The sequence below is a fragment of the Excalfactoria chinensis genome, chromosome Z (genome assembly GCF_039878825.1).
Source record: "Excalfactoria chinensis isolate bCotChi1 chromosome Z, bCotChi1.hap2, whole genome shotgun sequence".
NCBI lineage: Eukaryota > Metazoa > Chordata > Aves > Galliformes > Phasianidae > Excalfactoria > Excalfactoria chinensis.
This window is the reverse complement of record NC_092857.1, coordinates 65,077,052-65,094,460: the sequence shown is the minus strand read 5'-3', so window position 1 is coordinate 65,094,460 and position 17,409 is coordinate 65,077,052.

The following is a 17,409-nucleotide window of genomic DNA, read 5'->3' as shown; positions in this document are numbered from 1 at the left end:
GAGTGTTGACCAACCAGGTGGCTTCTGCTAAATGGTTTTCCCAATTTTTGTATGTTCCGCCGCCCATTGCTTTCAACATAGTTTTTAACAATCCATTGAATCGTTCAATTTTACCAGACGCCGGTGCATGATAGGGAATATGGTAAATCCACTCGATGCCATGATTTTTGGCCCAAGTATTTACAAGGGAATTTTTGAAATGAGTTCCATTATCTGATTCAATTCTTTCTGGAGTGCCATGCCGCCACAGGACTTGCTTTTCCAATCCTAATATGGTGCTTCGGGCGGTAGCATGGGGTACTGCGTATGTTTCAAGCCACCCAGTGGTCGCCTCGACCATGGTGAGTACATACCGTTTACCATTTCGGGATCGTGGCAAGGTGATATAATCAACCTGCCATGCCTCCCCATATTTATACTTTTGCCATCGCCCTTCCCCCCAAAAAGGTTTCATCCTTTTGGCTTGTTTAATTATAGCGCATGTTTCACAGTCATGAATGACTTGAGCAATAGCATCCATAGTTAAGTCCACCCCTCGGTCTCTGGCCCACTTATATGTTGCATCTCTTCCTTGATGACCCGACGTCTCATGGGCCCACCGAGCTAGGAATAATTCACCTTTGTTCTGCCAGTCCAAGTCTATCTGAGCCACCTCAATCTTGGCAGCTCGATCAACCTGATGGTTGTTTTGATGTTCTTCAGTGGCCTTACTTTTAGGCACATGCGCATCTACATGGCGCACTTTTACAACAATATTCCTTATTCGGGCAGCAATATCTTTCCACAGTTCAGCAGCCCAAACAGGTTTACCCTTTCGTTGCCAGTTGTCTTGTTCCCACTGCTGCAACCACCCCCATAAGGCATTTGCCACCATCCATGAGTCAGTATAAAGATGAAGCATCGGCCACTTCTCTCGTTCAGCCACTTCTAAAGCTAGCTGAACAGCCTTTACCTCTGCAAATTGGCTTGACTCTCCTTTACCTTCAGTGGCCTCTGCAACTTGTCGTGTGGGACTCCATACAGCAGCTTTCCATCTGCGATGTTTCCCTACAATACGACATGATCCGTCTGTGAATAGGGCAAATTTCTTTTCATTTTCTGGTAGCTCGTTGTATGGTGGGGCCTCTTTAGCACGTGACACCTCCTCTGCGGGCGATGTTGCAAACTTTTTACCCTCAGGCCAGTCCATGATCACCTCTAGGATTCCAGGACGGCTGAGTTTCCCCATCCGAGCTCGTTGTGTGATTAATGAAATCCACTTACTCCAAGTGGCATCAGTAGCATGATGGGTGGAGGGAACCTGTCCTTTAAACATCCAATTTATTACTGGCAAGCGAGGTGCTAGAAGGAGCTGTACTTCGGTACCAACTACTTCAGAAGCAGCCCGAACCCCCTCATACACGGCTAAGATCTCCTTCTCAGTTGGAGTGTAGCGCTCTTCAGATCCCTTATAGGCTCGACTCCAAAATCCTAGGGGTCGACCTCGGGTCTCTCCTGAGGCTCTCTGCCACAAACTCCAAGTGGGACCTTTTTCTCCAGCAGCAGTGTAGAGGATGTTCTTTACATCCTGTCCCGTCCGTACTGGCCCCAAGGCCACGGCACGGGCTATCTCTTGCTTTATCTGCTCGAAAGCTTGCTGCTGTTCAGGACCCCATGAGAAATTATTCTTCTTCCGTGTCACCTGATAGAGGGGGCTCACAATATGGCTGTAGTTTGGGACATGCATTCTCCAAAAACCCACTACTCCCAAGAAAGATTGGGTCTCTGTCTTGTTGGTGGGCGGAGACATAGCAATGATTTTGTCAATCACATCTGCCGGGATGTGACGACGCCCATCTTGCCATTTTATACCTAAGAATTGAATTTCTTGGGCAGGCCCCTTCACTTTGCTGCGCTTAATAGCAAAACCAGCTTGCAAAAGAATTTGGATTATTTGTTTTCCTTTCTTGAAAACTTCTGCTGCTGTATCACCCCACATGACAATATCATCAATATACTGCAAGTGCTCGGGAGCATTACCCTGCTCCAAAACAGCTTGGATCAAACCATGGCAAATGGTTGGGCTGTGTTTCCACCCCTGGGGTAGACGGTTCCAGGTGTACTGAACACCTCTCCAGGTAAAAGCAAACTGTGGCCTACATTCTGCAGCCAATGGGATGGAAAAGAAGGCATTAGCAATGTCAATGGTGGCATACCACTTGGCTTCTTTTGACTCCAGTTCATACTGGAGTTCTAGCATGTCTGGTACCGCAGCACTCAATGGTGGTGTGACTTCATTCAGACCGCGGTAATCCACCGTCAGCCTCCATTCTCCACTGGCTTTACGCACTGGCCATATGGGACTGTTAAAAGGTGAGTGAGTTTTGCTAATCACTCCTTGACTTTCTAGTTGACGAATCAACTCATGAATGGGAAGCAATGAGTCCCTATTGGTGCGGTACTGCCGTCTGTGCACCACTTTGGTGGCAATTGGTACCTCTTGGTCTTTTACCTGGAGCAACCCCACAGCAGAAGGATCATCTGACAGATCAGGTAAAACTGACAGCTGCTTAACACCATTTGTGTTAACAGCAGCTATCCCAAAGGCCCATCGATACCCCTTGGGATCCTTAAAATATCCCATCCTGAGGTAATCGATACCCAATATACATGGAGCCTCTGGACCAGTCACTATAGGATGTTTTTGCCAGTCTTTACCAGTGAGGCTTATTTCGGCCTCCAATATAGTCAATTCTTGGGAACCCCCAGTCACTCCATGGATATGTATTGATTGTGTCCCTTGGTGACTGGAGGGCATTAGGGTGCACTGTGCACCAGTGTCCACCAGGGCCTTATATTTCTGTGGTTGAGATGTGCCAGGCCACCTAATCCACACAGTCCAGTATACTCTATTATCCCTTTCCCCCCCCTGGCTGGGGGCAGGGCCCCTCTATTGGTTACCTCGGCGGCTTGCGGCAACTGGAGCCTTCCCCCTTCTGGAAGGGTCCGCCTTGATGACTGACTTGCGTTGTAATTCTTTCACTCGTGCCTGGAGTGCAGAAGTGGATGAATTACTCCACTTCTTTATATCCTCCCCTTGACTACGCAGGAAAAACAACAAGGCAAAACGTACGACCTTACTGTTGTCATTTGCTCCAACATGAAGACGTCTCTTTTTTATGGTTGAGATCTTCAATGGTACAGGATGGGAGGATCTTGCTTTGTTTAGTTTTCCCGATAGGCCATAGTGGGAATCCTGGTCCCCATCATCTGGTACCACCATGGATCCATCAACATCGGGCACGGTAGTCAATATATCTATAATATCATTCTGTGTGTCTTCCATTTTATCTAACCTTTTAATTACGGTTGAGATGCAAACTCCTATAGTGTTTATAAATAACTCAATTCCATGAATTTTATCAATCAGTTCACTCACAGGGGGTTCCCTTGCCCCTGTGCCATATATTATTGCTAGTGCACTAGCATGCTCTTTTGGTGCAGTCCTTGTAAATGCACGCCACATAAGGCGTGAAACACGGACTGTCTCAGGATCATGTAATTGGTTGGGATCATCATGTCTGAAATTAGGGCTGTATAGCATTTCCACCACAGCACGTTCTCTCAAATATCGAATACCGGTCTCTATATCAGTCCATTTCTTTTCCTCAGGTGTCAGATCCTGTTTAAGGGGAAATCTTTCTTTTACCGCTAACAGCATCCTCGTCCAGAGGGTGTAGGACTCATCTTGGCATGTGCCAATACCTCTATCCACACGTGAGTCCCTGGAAACGCTACCCAGTTGGCGAGCTTCATTGCCATCGAGCCACACACTGTTGGCCCCATTGTCCCAACATCGAAGTAACCAAGCAGCTATAGATTCTTTTGGCTGGCGTGCATAGTCCTTTCTTAGATCCCGAATTTCACTCAGTTTTAAAGATCGATCAGTAAGAGTTGTGATTTTTTCCTCACCTTTTGCTCTTCCAGGAGTCCTTGGTGTTGATGGCGGCAACTGCATTGATGAGGACCCCCCATTTGAAGTTCTGGGGGCAAGAAATTCTGGCATAGAAAATCTAATTCTTGGCTCCTCCTCTCCTATTTCCTCTATTTCCTCCAGTTCACCCTCCCTTTCTTTTCTCTTTTCTTCTGCCTCCTCCTGCTCTTCTATCACCCTCTGCTCTTCTACCTCCTCTGGTTGTTCTAACTGAGTTGAAACTCGTTTCGTTTTTCGTCCTCTTACAGGGGCAACCAACATTGTATCTGGTGCCCCCTGTGGTTGATCAGGTTGGCTGATTTTAATGCCCTCCAATTTAACTTGGAGTCCATCTCTGAGGGCGTTCAGTTCAGATTCGAGGATGTCCCTCTTGGACTGGAGGGTATCATACATGGACTGGAGGGCACTTATGTCCTTCCGGAGGGAGTTACGATCGAACAGGATGGTACCGTACTCAGTCCGGAGGTTGTCGCGCTCGAACCGGAGGGTGATGTGCTCAGACTGGAGGGCATCTCGCTCGGATTGAAGAGCGTTATACTTTGAAAAGAGGGCGTTGTGCTCAGACTGGAGGGCGTCATACTCGGACCGGAGGGCGTCTCGCTCGGATCGGAGAGTATTACGCTCGGACTGGAGGGCGTTGTGCTCGAAATGGAGGGCATTGTGCTCGAACCGGAGGGCATTGTGCTCGGACTGGAAAGTGTCACATTCGGACTGGAGGGCGTCACGCTCAGACTGGAGAATGTTGAGTTTGGACTGGAGAGTGTCACGCTCGAACTGGAGAGTGTCGAGTTTGGACTGGGGAGTGTTACGCTCGGACTGGAGGGTGTCTCGCTCAGACCGGAGGGCGTCACGTTCGGACTGGAGGGCGTCACGCTCAGACTGGAGAGTGTCACGCTCGGACTGGAGGGCGTCACGCTCAGACTGGAGAGTGTCACGCTCGGACTGGAGAGTGTCTCGCTCGGACCGGAGGGCGTCACGTTCGGACTGGAGGGTGTCACGCTCGGACTGGAGGGTGTCACGCTCGGACTGGAGGGTGTCACGCTCGGACCGGAGGGCGTCACGTTCGGACTGGAGAGTATTGAGTTTGGATTGCAGGGAGCCTTTCTCATTTCGGAGAGCCTCTCCCTCATACCAATATGTGTCTCTTTGATGTAAGAGATTTCTTCCCTTGACTCTGAGACTCTCATTCTCACACCAGAGTGCCTCTCGTTGTCGTAGGAGGTTATTTCTCTCAGCTAGGAGACTCTCCTTCTCAGTCCAGAGGCTCTTCTGCTTGGCCTGGAAACTCTCTCGCTCCTTTCGTACTGTCTCCCTGAGACTCCTTCTCTCAGCCCTTAGACTCTCTTTCTCAGCTTCCCAAACTTTTTCCCTCTCTGCCTTTTCAGCTCTGAGACTCTCTCTCTCAGTTTCCAAAACTTCTTCCCTCTCTGGAATGGTATTGAATAAGGCCCGATAAGCATTAGCCAGGCCAAAAATCATTTGTGCCTCCTGAGATCTGCCTGAGCCACAACATTCCTGTCTCAAATATGCAATCAAACTTTCGGGATTCTTCAAGTGTTCAGGAGTAAAGCTCCATGACACTGAAGATGTCTTTCCCTTAAAAATCTCTCCAAAACCTCTCCACACTCCCTGCCATTCAGTATTCTCTGGTTTTGGGGAAGATTTCCTCAGAATGTAATAAATCCAGATACTGATAAGTAAAAGAATCAACAGCAGGTTCAGGGAGATTGACACGAGAAACTCAATTGACAATGTGGTCAACTGGGCTTTCAAAAACTGCATAAAAGATTCAAAAAAGGAACGAGGAGCATGCTCGAAAACCACAATTTCTGTAATATTAGTTGCTCCTTCTGGAGCTTCTGGAGCTGTATGCAGGTACCAAGTAAGCATTTCTAAAAATGTTTTCAATCGATTGTATATGCCTATAGCCCCATAGATAAAAGTGGCGAGCTTAATTATGGCCCAATAGGTTTGGATCATTACAAAGGAAGAACCAATAGCATGCAATCCTTTGTAAAATAATTTAATTAGAGGCCACATTTTAATTTATTTATTTATTTATTTTCTTCAAGAGTGGGGAAAAAAAAAGTAGAGCTCAAGTTTACAAAATAGAGCTTAAGGTTTACAAAATATACCAGGCTGTTGGCAGTCTGCCTGGATTTCAAGACCTCAAAGTATGTAAACTATTCCGGGGTATTGGCGGTCCGCCCGGACTTTCAAGGTCAAGCTCCCAGGTGCAGAAACGTAAACTTAGATAACTCCTTAACGAGAAAAAAACTGTAAAAACTCTGCAGCTCTGTAAGAAGCTAAAAGAACAGCAGAAAAAAAAAACGGCAACTTGCCACAGCAGAAAAACAAACGGCAACTTGCCCGCATTCTCCACCAAAATCCTGTCGTGGGTTAGCCTAAAATCTACCTGCACCCAAGACAGGGGGGGGCAGTCGGCCCGCAGGCCGCTGGCCCAGAAGGAAAAGAAAACAGGGAAAAGGAAATAAATACAGCGGCAGCGATCTAAGGAGGCACACTATTTTACTAAATACTATATCGGAATACAGAATAACACAATATAATACAATATAATTGGAATTAAAGCTAACGAATCGAGTAAAATAAGAGAGAGTGAGTCCCGAAACCGAGAGGCCTACTGTAACTCTAGGCGAAACGGCTGGAACGCTCCCACACGGCTCTCCCCCTGGCTGGCAGGATCCAAGAGAGCGAGTCCAGCACTGAAGTGAGATTATATAGTCCTGGTCATATGACTGACCGTGGTGCTCCCTGGGACATGTAGTCTTCTTTCTGTGAGCAGCAGATTCGTCAAAATTATCTGTGCTTAACATGATGTTATGATGTGGAATACTGATAGCAAAATTACAACATTGCAAAACCATGACACAGTAACAGCATACAATTCCACTGAAGGATGTAGAAGAAAGTAATTGCTCTCCTAAAGTCCTGCAAAGCTGAAGTGCTGGTAAGTAAAGCTCCTGCTTGCACAGTAGTGCTGTGGAAATCCAAACAGGTCTTGAATATGTCCATAGAAGGAGACTCCACAACTCCTCAGGGTAACCTTTCCCAATGTGCTGTCACCCTCACTATATAGAAGTCTTTCTGCTCGTTACTATGGAACTTTCTGTGTACATGCTCCAGTACTTCTTGTCCTATTGCTGCACATCACTGAGAAGAGCCTGGCCTCCTCCATTTCCCTCTTACCTTCCTTTAGATATTTAAAAACATTTCTCAGCTCCCTCGCAGTCATATTTTCCCCAGGCTTTACAGACCCAGGTTACTCAGTCTTTCCTCATACAGGAGATGCTCCGTGCCATTTAACATCTTTGTGGCCCTCTGCTGGACTCCTAAGAGATCCCTGTCTTATTCGAACTGAGGAGCCCAGAGCTGTTAGCCTAAACATGGTACAGTAGAAGGCAAAGATCTCTCCCTGTGTTTTTCTGGCCATGTTCTCTCTAATGCACCCCAAGATACCACTGGCCTTCTTGGCCACCAGAGGACACTGCTGGCTCATGGCCATCCTGTTGCCCACCAGGACACCCAGGTCCTTCTCCACAGAGCTCCTCTCCAGCAGGTCATCCCTTAACCTGTACTGGTGCATGTGGTTATCCCTCCTCAGGTACAAGACCCTACACTCACACTTGCGAAGAAGAGAGTCACCTGAGGAAATTTCTCATATCGACTGAATTGGTTCTCTGATGGGAAGGTCCCTGTGCACAGAAACAGAGGAAGGAGAGACTGAGTTAGAACGCTACCAGACATTTACAACAATTTTCTTATTTATTTATTTATTTATTTATTTTATACCAAATCCAGGGAAATTTAACTGGGAGCAATCACAGGAGGATTGCTTTAAGACAATGACATATTTTGTTTTTCTTTTTTTCTTTCCTTTTTTCTTTTCCACATGAAAATGCATCTTCAGATTCCAATACTGTACAATAAAAAACATGAGTGGTGGCAGAATTAGAAGACATTTATTACTGTAATTGCAGTGTTTCCTGAAGGTTTCAGTAAGCTGTTCCAGCCTTAGCTTAGTTACAGTACCTCTGTCAATATGTAATCTGTATTGACTCACCTGGGTTACACTGCATAATGCTGACCACATCAGTCTTCCATAAAGCCTCTATTGATACATTTGATTTTTGCTGACAACACAAAGATCAAAAACTGCTGATTTTTTCACTCTCTATAAATGTATAAATATTATTATCCAGGAAGGACAAATGGCAGTGTCCTGTTAGGTTAACTGCTGCTTCTGTTTGCTGTTCTTTTTGTTTCAAATCCAAAAATGAAACTGAACAACAGCAAATATACAAATCCACATGAGGCTCTAGAAATTGCCTTTTAATTCTATCCCTGCTTGTGAACAAGTTCTCCTTCCTCACAGAAATCAATGAAACCCAAAACTTTTTATTACTTGTCTTCTTTCTCAGCAAATATCTTGAATTATGCTTAAATTTGTAACAGTACCAAGTGCTTTGCTGAAGAAATATGTGCTTAAGGACAAAAAGATCTTGGTGAACTACTTCTGAGATTACGTTTTACAAACTGGGCCATCATAAATTAACCTGTTATTCTACTGTCTTGATTTTAAGTGGAAAAAAAATGCAAATTCCTGATTCAATTGTCATTTCTAACTATAAGCTATTTTTCCTTTGATGACCTGATTTCTAAATCCAGCTAATTTGTAGGAAAAATGGCACACACACATAAATATTCAGACCCTCAATTCTTGTGTTCTAGTCTTTGGATCAAATAGATAGTAGATGGGAAAACAGATGTGAGAGTATGAAAAATGCTAAAATTTATTTCATGTAGTTATTAATACATGTATAAGTGATTCAGTGGTAGATAAAAGCACCCAAAAGAGATAAACAGATTTAATTGATTTACTACCACAAGATGCATTTGAGACAAACAGACTTAAAATGAGAGATACAGATGAGCATGAGATAAAAAATAATTTCTGATATTTTGAAAACACCAGACATATAGGGTACAGCTGTCAGTGTTGAACTGTACACTGAATTGCCAGCACTATTCTGAGTGCTTTGAAAAGTTTTCTCTGTGCTATTTTGTTTAGTTCTCAAAAACTGCCAAAGTTTTTTGTTTTAAGAAACAGTCATTAGAATCAGCTATGCTCATATGGCATCTTTCAGAACACATTAACCACACAGAGATCAGAATACACAACAATGACAAGCTTTAGTCCTGGACATTTGATAAACCTAAAGCACTAAATAAAATATTCCATCCAAATCAAGATGTTGAGTATAGAATAATTAGTCTGATGACATTAGATGAATCTGATGTGCTAAAACTCAACTTTTTTATCTGCTATGATCAGTAAAATACCTTTTTAATTTTCTTATTCATCATTTTTAGGACGCCTTTTTCTAGAAGTCATTACTATGTTTACTTACAACCTGTATAACTTTTTGATTCAGACATGGTTACATAAATATCAGCTGACAGTTAAGGACAGTATTCTGTCTGTCCGTGATGTCTATGAGTCAGGTCATCAGCTAGTAGAGATCAGCCTAGACTGAATAGCTTTGACTTGTAACAGCTCAGAGATTTGAATCTAATCTCTTTTTCAACTTATCTGAGAGTGGTGATTGCACTTGACTCAGCAGATTTCTAGTCAATGCTGCAAATCTGACATAGTCTCTGAAATGACCAGTCTAAAACAACGACTTTTCATTGTTTCATTGTCTGTAATATTTCTGTCTCCAGAAAGCAAAGACGTCATTCAAAATTCATGCTTGTAGAGTCAGTCTTAAGATTATAATGCTGTTGTAATATCTACTGGTTTGATTTCTAGTTTAAGCATCAATAGACCCCACATTGTAATGTCATCAAGAACAATGACTGTAAGACTACTCCGATGCATCACCTTTTTTCCCAGTTCTTTGTATATTCTAAAGGAAGGTTCAGTGACCCTGTCAATATAAAAATTTAAGGTGCAGCCAGCTTATATAGGATTAATTTCTCAAATTGGTTAGAAAAAGGAATATCTTTCTTTACTTTTTTTTTGTAGTTTTCTGCTGCTAGGCTTGCGACTGTGTTGTACCTGACTCTTAACGTAACTCTGAAGGGACATGGATCCTTATAAGCTTTCTCTGCATAAACACGTTAGTACAAATCGAAGCAAAACAACAGTAAGTTAATCTACAGCTATACCAACAAAAGGCTAAGATATAAAGAGTAACTGTTGTTGTGAATTGTGTCTGTCACTTCTCAAGTCTTCCACTGAGCAGTTCTGTTAGCTTAGCTCCTGGTTATGACTAAATCCTGTAGGCCTCAGAGTGAACTGCCTGGTTATTCATATGTTGGGTATTACAGCTGTACTTTGCTAGCTCCCTTGTTTTTAGTCTTGTGCAGAAAGACTGACGGATGTTAGAAAATCTCTCCTGTAGATGTTAGATGGTTAGTGATTTGTTGTAAGAATTTCCCTGAAAGCACACTTTGGGGTCTGATAAACAATACAATGTCCCTCTCCAGAAACACCGTAAAGTGTGGGCTTCGTTTGTAATTCTGTATATCTCCACTTCTCTTTTTGGTTTTCTTCACTACATCAACAAATGATACTGTGCTGTGTCGGAAGCTCGTGGATGACAAAATGTTACCCAGCATGGTGGGATCCTCCGATTCATGATTAACGTGCCCTAACAATGGACCAGGGACCCTAGAGACATATCATGCCCTGTACAAAGATCCTAGATATCTTGTGGGATGTTTATGTTATCCTTCTTAGACTATATCAAGCAAAAATTGTAATCAGAAACCTAGTTTGTTCTAAAAAGAACTCTGAGACAAGTGAAGGATAATCAAATTGACAGACCTTACACATAACAGCTATTAGAGTAAGCAGATATTTATTTCCATATTATGACGTGAAACAAGTGGATAAACATAAATAATTTATGCAGGGTATGTGCAAGTGCCAGATCTGGGCTGCTTTTAGCAGTGGTCAATTAGTGGTTAAATTAAAATGCCCTACAAGTGTGTGCTTTCAAAACGAGTCAGACAAAGGGTAGACTACACCAGTATAGGTGTAAGATTTTTCATTATGAAAACTAACATTAGAATTTCTGTATTCATGTGAGTGAAAGTATATTTTCTTTGTTAATGAAATGTATTAATCTTAGCCTTGAGTGGCTCAAGTCTTTGTGAGAAGCAAGAAGCATGGTTTGAAAGAAAGTGAAGGAATACAAGAATTTATAAGTAGAATTCCTGTATTAATTGAACTTGTAATACAGGACTTTAGAGCAGCCAAAGTTTGATATGGTGCATAAAGGGAGCAAAGTCCTATTCCGACTCAAGTTTATGGCAAAGGTACAGCCATATATTTTACTATAATTTGTCTTGTGTTCCTGAAATGTGATGTGAAGTGTGCTGTAGAGAAAAGATTTATCCTGGTGAAAATTAATTCTTTACGATTATAATGTAGAAGTCCCAAATAGGAGTCAGTTAACTACCCCTTTTAAAGTTACTTAATGACACAAAGGCTGGAAATTCACTGCATTACAGACACAAAAATTCATGGTATGTGTAGATTTTATCTGGAACTTAATCTTGTATTTTCAAAAAATATAATGACATGCACCCTAAAATGGAGAAGGGACTTTATGAAGCATATTGTACCTTCTTTTTATAATGTTGGCTGTTCTTTGAGCCTCAAGAGTACAGCTGTTTGGCATTGCTTCTTGATGAAGTAATAAAACTCACATTCCATATGGGAGAGCGACATTTTAAAGTACAAACTACTTGGATAGTTATTTAGCAAAATATTTAGGAGAAACATGATTTATTTTAGGTTAATTCTTTATTAACAAACAAAGAAAATTACAGAAATAAACTTTCCAGTAAAATCAGTGAATGTACACAATTGTGAAACACTTTTTTTTCTTTTTTCTTTTTTTTTTTTCTTTTTTAATAGTAATAAAGCATAATCTCAACACTAAGAGTTTCTACTTATTAGTATACTGCAGTGTCCAATTTACATATAAAGAGCCATGTAACCTTGGCAATGTCGTTTTGATTGCTGACAGTTTACATTTTCCTGGTCGATTATCAAGTTAAACTCTTTGAATACACATCAGTTCACTCTAATACTGTTAACTTTCAATGTGATGAACTCACTCAGCAAATTCTTCTCTTCAAGGAATGTTTTCATCCAGAAGGAACACCTGCCTACACAGGCTCAATTTGTAGGACATTAACTACCTAAGAAAGTCCAGTGTTTGGGAAGATGGAATAAGATTTATGCATCATTTTTTATTATTTTTAGTGGCCAATTCCCACATATACTTACATTAATGATCATGTATGGCTATACTGGCCTGTAGCTTCTATTATTTCCAAATCTAACATCAGGAATAGATTTGTTTGAACTACCAAATATCGCAGTGCTTTTCTCTGTTTGCTCATGTCTTTGGAAAGTACAGTTAAGTTGAAGGGTGACAAAACTTTGCTTTTGCAGAAAGAAAAGGGAGATCTGGAGAAGTTTTAGTTGTTCAGAAAAGAATCTGTGAAGCACTTTCTAGAACTCACTCTGTAGTTCTACAAAGCATACCAAAAGTGGAAGCTATAGTTCTACTTAGAATTTGCATTATACTACAGCAAATGGATTTCAGCCTCTTCAACCTTGACATACAAAATACTATTTTTTCAACCTAGTCAGCAACATTAGCTCTGCATTTTTGCCAGCAATGAGTAAGAGCCTGCATGCCACGCTCACATAAATCTGCATGGCTCTTCAGAATTATTGTATTTTCACAAGGCTGCTGCCACTTCTGAAACACACCACCTCCCACCGCCTCATTGTGCTTTCTGTCTCCATAGATATCCAGCAAATGTCAATGAGTGTCAATGGGTGCCTTTTTTTTCCACGTGGAGCAATTCAGTTCCACACCTTTGCTTCATCTGCACATCCACATCAGACACCATTCTGTCAGAGTGCCCCTCTGCTGCCCTCTGTCTGATAGCAACAAAATGTAATAGGATATTGGAAGATTCAACTTCTATTGTCATAGCACCAACATCCATCTCTGACACTGTGGGCCAACACTTATGGAGTAGCCAAATATGTATTTTATATATATATTTTACCCTTGAAAAAACACGAGTGTTTTTGTACATTGTCTATAGCCATAAAATAAAGCTGGGATTACGTCTTCATGTGCTAATTATGTGCATGCACAAGCCTTCCTAGGTGTGAGAGATGCAAAATGAGTGCTTACACATCAGTTTTGTTTATGAAAATGGACCAAGAGCCAGACAACAGTGTCAGAATCACCAGAAAGCAAATATGACTGATATTGGGGTACATTTGCAAAGGTAGAGGTGGTAGAAATTAAAGATTAGGCTGAAAGAGGTTCCTGTCTCTGAGAGCTGGCCTTGGCAGGATCCTCATAGCCATGGCTGACATTAGGAACAGATTTTGCTGCCAGAGGAAGATAATTTGACTAAGCATACCCCATTAATTTTGGTGATTCCTGTCTTAATACAACCGGGATTTCAAACTCCAGGAATCTGCTTTGTTGATTTCTTAGACACAGTACAGATTTTTTCAATTCACTCTTGTTTTTTGTTTGCTTGCATGTTTCATTCCTGTCTTAATTGCTCACATTTTCTTATAGCTCCTATGTCATAGTATAACTCATAATAGCAGTTATGCTAAATCATAGAAATCCTATTTATAAGCAGATGAAGTATACCTGTGGCTATACTTAAAGTTTACTCCTCTTTAGTGCATATTTGAAACCATACACTATAGTCCTTGTGGTACCTATTTGCTGATATTTTGCTTCAGATGTTTCATGCTCATTATTGCTTAGAACCAGATATAAAATGTTGTCACTTCTAAAGCTTCTCAATTGTCATAGTTTCCAGCTAACTTTAACCATAAAGAGAACCATTCACATGTTGAAAATAGACGTGATCCAATCCGTGGAAAAAAAGCTACAACTGAGGCTTCTTGAACTTAATGAAAGGATGAGAATAAGATACTTGAGATTCTTTGGCAGCTTGTGCAACGGTATGATTTATTTACTATTATTATTATTATTATTATTTTAAATGAAGGGAAAAATTAAGGGAAAAAAGCATTAGATTCAGTCACCCATCCTCATGCTCCATTCCGGAGCATGTTAGTAGTATAACATCCCCCAGGTGGGCATGACAGTAAAATATAATTAGCTCTTGTCGTTTAGCATACTTTATCTCATATCTGAGGCTAGATTGAACAAATAGAGCAGCTGTTCCTGCTGCTATTAGAAATAAAAGCACAGTGTTGAAATTAAAGGGGAATGCAATAAGGTAAAGGGATTATACTTCCAGTTTCCCATGCATATAACAAATATATGGAATTAGCCTAGTTCTGGTATTTGCATCTTCTCAGTGGAAACAAACATTCAGTATTAATTCAGAAGTCTAAGGTCAATTCAAACTTCACCGCCTAGGCAAGAAAATACACCCTAAAGATCAAGAAAACATTTCCAGGAGATTCATATTCTCATAATTCATACTTCTGATTCCAAAAATAAAAAGAAAAATAAGGAAAAAAATAAAAAAATAGAAGACATTTAAGCACTCAGAAAGCCTCCCTTTGCTTCCAATCACAAAAAAGCGATACATGAACAGGAACAAGGAAGGATGGGGAAAGACGAAGGAAGCTCCTCTAATCATGCAGTAATCATAGGTTTGTTTTTTTCTTTAAAAAAAGCAATGTACTCATAATTCTGAAATCTGTTCCTGCGGGCAATTCTCTGTATGTGTCAGCATGTGTATAAAACCTGTCTGTTGAGTCATGGAAAGAAAATGAATTGCTTGTGCAATGTGTGGTTCCATTAGTCAGTGCTGATGTGGAATTATCCCTCAAGAAGCAGTGTCACCCTAAAAGAGAAAGTTTGATACGGTGAAACTTTTGTCAGCTCTAATTTCTGTGAATTGTAAAGAGAAACATGCAAAGATTTTGTCACTATGCCTACAGTAAAGCACAGAAACACATTCCAGAATTGTCTGTTTATAATTTCTGTTCAAATGAATTTAAACCTATTGTAGCTTCTGGCAGAATTGCTTCAGTTTATGTTTTGCACTATTAGTCCTCCACTAGATCTGTATGCACACATTGGCAGTCAAAGAAAGGTACCATAACCTACTGAAAAAAAAAAAAAAAAAAAAAAAAAAAAAAAAAAAGAAGAAGGAAGAAAACAAGAAAGTACTACAGAGGTAGCAATATGTACACAGTTAATCTCTAATATAAATCTCACTGATGCAGAACTCTAAAATGGAATTCCGTTCATTTGAAAGATAATTAGCAGATAGTTCGAGGTTCTGTCAAGGCTCCTCTATTCTCCTCTCTCGAAGTGTGTAACTACAGAATGTGCGTGAAAAAAGATCACACCAGAACAAATGAAGTAAAAATGCTGTATTAAATTAGTAACATATCATGGTCTTCAGTTGGTTTATCAGTTACTGGATATGTTGACAGCTACCATAATATAACATGAAGGCAAATATTACAGTGGTTATTGTGGGCTGCAGTGAACTGGAACTCTGTGACTGTATTTTGCACCAGCAACAGCAAACCTGACTGCCAGATGATAACATTTACTGGTGCAAATATCCTTGCCTGCTGTGTTGATAACTTACTGGTGCATTTAGAATAGACGTTTACTATTATAGATCAGACCACAGTTTTGCCAACATATATTTGCCTTGATCTCCAGACTACAATTTAGTGAATTCTTGCTGTTTTAGTAAAAATACTGTTCAATTAAGGGAAATCTTAAAATAAGTTAAAGATTTCCTAACTTTGCCTCATCTGCCATCTACAAGCTGATGTTATACAATTTTATATATACGAATTTAGATTCTGTGTTTGCCAGGACGAGTTTCACCTAGAATATGACTGCGTATCTTTGTAGCTTAACAAGGTCATGTTTACACGCGCTTACTGTGAGAATGTGAGAAGAAAAAATTATCTTCATTCACAACACCTTCATTTACAACACTGTTTACAACACCTCAGCCTAAGGAAAGACCTTTGTAGGCTTGAAAGAAAAGTATTAAAGACTCTTTGGTATACTCTAATTCTGCTCAACTGTTTCCCTTTTTCTATGATGACCGGCTTTTTTCTTTTTCAGCTCCAGAGATTATCAAGCAGGTGTTCCTAAGATTTTTGATTTTTTCCTAACTCTTCAAAAGACAAAAAAAAAAAAAAAAATTGTATATCAGTGCAGGAAAATATTGTGCTTATGAAATAAGCAGTATTAAATAGTTGCTGAAATGTTGCAAGCACTGTTTGTCATTAGAACTGTCATTAGAAAGCTATGTGAATCCACAGAATGAAAATGTCTTGAAATCTCAGTCTCCATAGACTTTATGAAAATGAAAGTATTTAGTTTCAAGGATTATATTACTGGGAATTATTTATTCTAAACATTTGCAGCATATTCCCTTTGCATAGGCATTTAGTTATATTACATTTCTGATACTATTTAATTGTGGAAAGAAACTGGTGAAAGGAATGACAACCAGTTCAATTTCTTGCTCAAGGTAAAACTTTTGCTAATGTTACTGTTTTTTGAGTCTCATCAAGAAAATTCTTTATAAACACTGTGATGGAAGAGAAAATAATGAGTTATCGCTTAAAATGTGCATAAAATACTTATTTGATCCTCAAAACTAAGTATGACTTAGAGAAGACAAGTTGATGAAACAACTGCTGCTATGCACCTTTGTTTAGCACAGATTTTTCTGCGGAAATAATGCATTGGGACACTTCTGTTCTCAGAAAATATAGCTTCTGTTTGTGCTTCCACTTGCTCAAACTGACATAGTGAAATGCCAGTATGATACAGGGAGATGTTACATAAGACCTCTAGGTCTACTTAATGTTTTCAAAGTTAAAATTCCCCTGGCAATCAGTGCAATACTATGTGAATAAAGGCAGAGATTTGAATTTTTTTTTCCCTTGTTTTATGCTCTCCTTTGATAACTGTCATATTTTCCTTCAGCATAAATTACAACAAAATATGTATATGTGCATTTTGCCAAATAAACACCAGTTTATGTGTTAAATCCCAGCTGTACTCAAGGCAATAGATGCTTTCAAACGCAATTTTTCTCATACAATCCATACGACTTGTGAGTCTGAAAGCATCCACCAGCTATGCATGAATAGCCCAGGGTTTCTTGGCATTTTTATTATCATGTGAATTAGTGAATTATTAATTCCCTATGAATCACACAAAGGAAGAAGTTTGATGTTGACAAGAGAAATCAGAAACAATATTCTAAAGTGGGAACTTTTTTCCCTTTCAATGGAAAAGCATCTTTAGCTGCGCAATACTTCATCATATCACATTGTATTAGCACAATGTGGTCCAGATCATGATACCAAATGTTTGTGTCTGCTT